The following is a 6,347-nucleotide window of genomic DNA, read 5'->3' as shown; positions in this document are numbered from 1 at the left end:
GAGAGGGAACACAAGCAGGGGGAGCAGGAGAGGAAGAAGCAGGCTCATAGCAGAGGAGCCTGATGTGGGGCTCGATCCCATAACGCCCTGAGCCGAAGGCAGACGCCCAACCGCTGTGCCACCCAGGCGCCCCCCGATCACAGTTTCTAACTGTGCCCTTGTTTCTATGTCCATCAGCCTAGTCTCTGCCTACTCTAGTCGACTATAAGCTCCAGGAAGGCAGGAACTACCTCTGTCTTGTTGGCCCCTGGCCCCTCAGAATCTACAGCCTAGCACCTAGTAGGCAGGCCCTTCATAAATGTGTTGAATGACTGAATCAGTGAAGACAGCCACTTTACCAAAATAAATGAAATAAAATGAAATAAAAATTTAAAAAGATAGCCACCTTAACTCTGAGACCTCTAGCTTGTCATTTTCTCCTGCCTTTCTTATATTTGTTCAGGTATATTTGTTCGGAAAAGAGATATTTCTAAAACTGTGATTGGAATTTTACAACATTTTCCCCCAAAACATCTTTACTTCTAAAATCCAAAGCTCATGGGGCACCTGGATGGCTCAGCTGGTTAATTGTCTGCCTTTGCTCAAGTCATGATCCTAGGGTCCTGGGATGGAGCCCTGCATCAGGCTCGCTGCTCATTGGGGACTCTGCATCTTCCTCTCCCTCTGCCTCTCTCTCTCTCAAATAAATAAGTAAATAAAATCTTTTAAAAAATTTAAAAAATAAAATCCAAAGCTCCTCTCAAACATGGCTCCAAAATGTCTACTGCCCATGGAAAAGATGTGTTGTGTTATACACACATGCTTTGGCTATAAAAGATCCCAAAAAAATTCTTACTGCCTTTTTTCTAAAAGGCAAACAGATATAGGCTAAATAAGGTCATACTGCTAACCAATGTCTAGGGGGACCTTTTTTCCTTGTTTACTCATAGGCTAAATCTATCACCACTAGAATGGCTGAAGGTGTGCTCTGCAGGGAAGGTGAAAAATCTTATCCCATGTAGATTACTTTCCCCCATTACCCAAAATACTTCCTTCCCTATTGCTGTTTTTGGTCATTTTTATTTTTGTTTTCTTTTTAAACTACAATATGAGCTGTCTCTTTCCATGCACAATTTTCTCATCTGACACCCTATGCGCCACTCCTAAATCAGGGGTTAATCAGTCACTATTCTATGTTACTTTTGTACCTAACACCGGTGTCTGGAGTTTACCTAACACTCTGATGACAATTATTTGCTTCCTTGCCCATTTCTCCCACTATACCATGAGCTCCTTGGGGGCAGGGACCATGTCTTAGTCATTCCTTTCTTCAGAACCTGGTATGATACACTGTACACAGTAGGTGGTAGTCAATGTTTGCTGAAAGAATGGATCCATCCTTTTCTGCCAACAAGGTCCAGTTTTTATCAAAGAATACCAAACTGATTTAGTTACCCTGGATAGTTTGTTGCTTATGAAAAAACATTCAGTGTAAGAGGGAGGTACCATCTGAGTTACACTGCTTTCACTCACTTTGACTTATCTGTGTTAATGGGAGTCCAGAGCAGAATGGATAAATTAAGTCCACAAATAGAACCTTGTCTGAACCAGTTTCAACTTCCTCCCTTACAAAAGCTTTTGTTAATGTTGCCAGCGAGAAGCAGAACTGACAGACTGGAGTTCCATCTTTTATTTCCCCAGTTTGACTGTGGGGAAAACCTACAGGGCAAAAGCACAGGGAGAGGCTTGAAGGGACTGCCAGCCTGCTCGAAGGAAGCTCGCTACAAATGCTAGTGGTCTGTGCCAAGTCTTAGCCAAAAGAACTCTCTAGGTTTCAAATTTTGTCTCTTCTGGTTCCATACTGTCTCTGAGGATGAGGAGAATGCCTCTGGGCTAAGCCCCATAGTGAGGCCTCCTCCCCCAGTGTCCCAGGCTGCCTCGGACCACTTTCTGTCTCCTCAAAACAGACACAAAAATCCACATTTCAAAACAATCACTATCACTGGGAATGGATGTGAGAAACAAATGTACACATCCTAGATTAGGGACTCTTGTCTCTTCCCTCAGATATTTGCTGCCTGAGGCCACTCTGGATGCATCTTCACTACTGCCAACCTCCTCTTTGGCTCTGCCTTGCGGGGGACCCATTGGGGAGGCGCGCGGGGGGAGAGTCACAGTCAAAGCGACACCCAAGACCTCAGGACTGGGTGGGGAAACAAAAATTTTAAATTAATTTGGTTCTAGGGGTGCCTGGATGGCGCAGTCGGTTAAGAGTCAGACTCGGTTTCGGCTTGGATTGTGATCTCAAGGTTGTGAGATCTAGCCCTACAATGGGCTCCATGCTCAGTGCAGGGTCTGCTTAAGATTCTCCCCGTCTTCCTCTGCCCTTCCCCCGCCCCGTACGCGCACTCACTCTCTCTCTAAAATAAGTAAATAAAATCTTTAAAAAAATAAATTTAGTTCTTTTTCGACATAAAGACTGGGCATCTAAGACAGGGTGGGTGGGACTCAGAAATCAGCGCATCTTACCAAAACAAGCGGCCATACTCTCGCCAAGATCTCAAGGCTTTTGTATACTTTTCCTGCCCTACATATCAAAATGCGTAAAACAAATGACCACATCTGCTTAAAAATATGTATTGTGAGGTTTTTGCTCACTTCCTTACCAGAGAGGAAATCTGTAGCTATGAAGATCATTTCTTTTCCCTCCTCTAATGTATGTAGTGAGAAGTTTTCAGGTTGTCCTTTTAAGCACATTCAGAGAACTTAACATAGTTCTTGTTCTTAGAACTCTGCAGCATATTCAACCACCCCTTAGCAGCCCACCACCCACTTCCACTCAGCCTCCTCTCCAGGGTCACTCCTCTGTGCAGCAGAGAAGAGAGGGACTGTCCCTCAAACTGCCTTCTCCCATTCCAGCTCTTCATTTCATTTACCCAACCAACATTTTAATAAATGCCAGGCACTGGGGAGCTAAAGATGAATAAGAGCAGGTCTCTGACCTGAAAGAGTTTGCAATCTCGGGGTGCCTGCGTGGCTCAGTCGGTTAAGTGTCTGTCTTTGGCTCAGGTCATTAACCCAGGGTCTTGGGATGGAGCCCCGGGTTGGGCTCTCTGCTCAGCGGGGATCCTACTTCTCCCTCTGCCTGCTGCTCTGCCTACTTGTGCTTGTGCACGTGCTCTCTCTGTCAAATAAATAAATAAAAATCTTTGGGGAAAAAATGAGCTTGCAATCTAATAGAGGGAGTGTGTACTAAGGAATTTAACCTTGCTCAAAGAGAAGTTGGCCTTTGCCCTTGGCTCCTAGGAAATAACCTCTAAGCTTTTGAAATGTCCTAAGAAACTTTCTGTTTACCTGGGGGTATTTGGCCACACCAGATAATCTAGCAATGTGACTTGGGGAAAGGGACTTTGGATCATGTGTTATAGCTAGATCTCTGGAGAGGCTGGAGACTGAGGTCAGCCAACCAGATCCAAATGACCAAGACCCATTGAAAACTTGGGACACCAAAGCTCAGGTGAAATGGTCTGGTTGGCAGTACTCCATGAGTACTATCATACACAGGTCCCAGGGAAGTTATGCTATTCATGATTCCAGTGGGAGAGGACAACTGGAAGACCCACATTTGAAACTTTCAGGACTCTGCCCCATGCGTTTCTTCCCTCGGCTAACTAATCTGTTTCCTATTACCATGACAAACTCTATCCATGAGTATAACAGCTTTCAGTGAGTTCTGTGAGTTCTTCTGGTGAATTATCAAACCTATGTGTGGTCTTGGGGACTATCCCTAAATTTGGGAGAGAGATATATGCAGTGAGATGGGGAGGGCACAAACATGAGAAGGGCTAATTCTACCTGCAAAGGTAAAGGTTCAACCAGGTATCTGTTGAATGGAGTTTTCCAAAGATGAGTAGATATATTTACCAGATGAATGAAATCCAAATGAGGAGGGACATGGGGGTGGGGGTGGGCAGATGTGGTATGAAACACACGTGTTTGTACAAGAAATTGTAAAGCAGCATCACTGGAGAGTTGGCAGCAAAGGAAGGAAGGTAATTTATGAGGCTGGACAGATGCACTAAGGCCAGGTCATGAAGAAACTTGCATGGCAGGTGAGAAGGTTGTAGGCAATGGAAATTCCTTGAAGCAATGCATTTTTAGAAAGGATCACTCTGCCAGTTGTGGCAGGGGTGGATTGCGGGGGGGGGGGGGGGGGGGGAGGGGAAAGACTGGTGGCAGGGAAACTAGGTAAGAAACTCTGGCAGTACTCCAGGATGATGAAGACTTGAATTAAGGCCTTAGGTCATAGAGGAAATGGAGGAGAGGTGGAGTTCAAAGGATATGGTGACTCACTAGCTATGAAAGGTAAGAAATGAACAGGAATCATCACAATAATACCTAGGTTCCTAGCTGGGGTGACTAAATGCTATTAACAAAGACAAGGATCCCAAGAAGAGAGCACGATTGAGAGGGACTGTGGGGGAGAGATAAGTTCAGTTTGGGACATGCCAAGTTTGAGGTGACTGGAAGATTGGCTGGTAAGCAGTTAGACATATATAGGAGTTAGCTGGTAAGGAGTTAGCCCTATATAGACAGGGCTAGAGCTCAGAGAAGGTAACAGCACAGACACAGCAGCTGAAGTCAGGAAAGAGAAAGGCTGGGAAATGTCCCTCACATTTGGAAAGAGGAGACCACCAGTCCCTTGATGAGAGCACTCAAAAGTGGTAGGAACAGAAGTCATGTCAGGTTTCTGACATGAGGGTAAAGTGAACTAGTGAAAAAACAGTGGTTATAGACAAACTATTATCAAACACAAGTGAATTAGGATGACACCAACTCTTCGATGCAGGCATTAGAACCCAGCACAGCTTTCTGAGTTAACAGTAAAACAACCAAGACTGCTTTCGTTGCATCAACTGGTTGAAAAGCCTACTCTTTTCCAGATGCGTGGGTTCCAATGGCACTTGAGATGAAATAGGTGATCTCAACTAGTAGTTCTTAGTTAACTCATGCCAAGCTGGCTCTCTAGCCAAGGCAAGCAGGGTAGGCTACACTGGGCAATGGTATCAGTTAGGATTCTTTGGTTGCAAGCCCAGAAATCAGCTCTGGCTAATTTAAGCAAGACAGAATTTACTGGGTACTCACTGGTTTAATAGCAAGAACAAGCAACACCCCCTACCTTTCCGAGGGCAAAATAAATGAATTCCAATGCATTCACTTTCTTTGTTCCTCTGCTCAAGATACAGATTCTTGTTTAAGAGCATGTGATTGGTCCATCTTGAGTCCTGAGCCTGATGTTTGGCTAAAGGAGGGAAGTTCCCCCAGATTACAGTCCCATCAGACCACACTGCATGGGGAAGAGATAATTCCATAAAAAAGAAACTGGCCGCTATTCGGAAGGGTGGCCAGAAAACTAATGTCCAATCACAACAAGTCATTTACACAGGCATCTTTGGAACAGGTGGCAGGAGGTGGTTTTACAATTCACAAGAAATATGACCAGAAGACAGGCTGAATCAGTGACTGATAATATTGGCTCCTCAGTTAAAAATAGAAGGGACACTCCTCTGAAACACATCCCTCAAGCTATCATTCAACAATATCAAGTTGTGCTTGGTGATAAGTTTGCCTGGTATGTTCTGTAACTCGTGCCTCTGTCTCCCAAGAATGTCCTTTTGTGGAAGTAGTCTCTCCAGACTTGCTATTTCTGAGCAGAGCCCAGCCAAGTCTCTACTGACACTAGCTAGCATGCACAGCTCCTGAAATGATACAGTTGGCTTGCTGAGAGCACGACAGTGCATTCTCCTTGGGAAGATCATGTAGCATCTAGGCAGCTGACAATATGGTTCTTGGCAAGAGGAATACAATGTTCCTATTGCAGAATTGACCCAAATTCGGAAAACAGCTTACTGATGTAGGCATGCTTAAATCTGCAGCCGGCAGGATCATTATGGGCGGGCGTTGGGGGGGGGGTCTTCCTTCTCCGATTTTCAAGAGTCAGTTGGAGCAGCTCTGCGTGAGCTCAACACTGAGGCTAGTTCCACTGGGGTGCTAAATTTGTGTAATCAGGCTCCACTTAACCACAACTTCTGCCCAGATCTGTTCCCGGAATTAATCAACACAAAGGAACCCACTGCAAGTCAGACAAGATCTGACCTGCATCCCTCCAAAATTTTGTCTACAGGACACTAGCTAGTATTGCCGGAGTAGAATAGTGAACTCTTTTTGTCCAATAAAAGACATCCTAGAAAGGTAGAAAGCAGTGTGAGCAGCAGATTGAGGCCATGGGAAATGGGACACATTTCCTGAACACACAGCAGAAACTAATTGGTTAGTTTTAGACACTATCTTCCAGTACCACAGCTGCC

The sequence above is a fragment of the Ailuropoda melanoleuca genome, chromosome 9, assembly GCF_002007445.2.
Source record: "Ailuropoda melanoleuca isolate Jingjing chromosome 9, ASM200744v2, whole genome shotgun sequence".
Classification (NCBI taxonomy): domain Eukaryota; kingdom Metazoa; phylum Chordata; class Mammalia; order Carnivora; family Ursidae; genus Ailuropoda; species Ailuropoda melanoleuca.
This window is presented reverse-complemented; position numbering follows the sequence as displayed.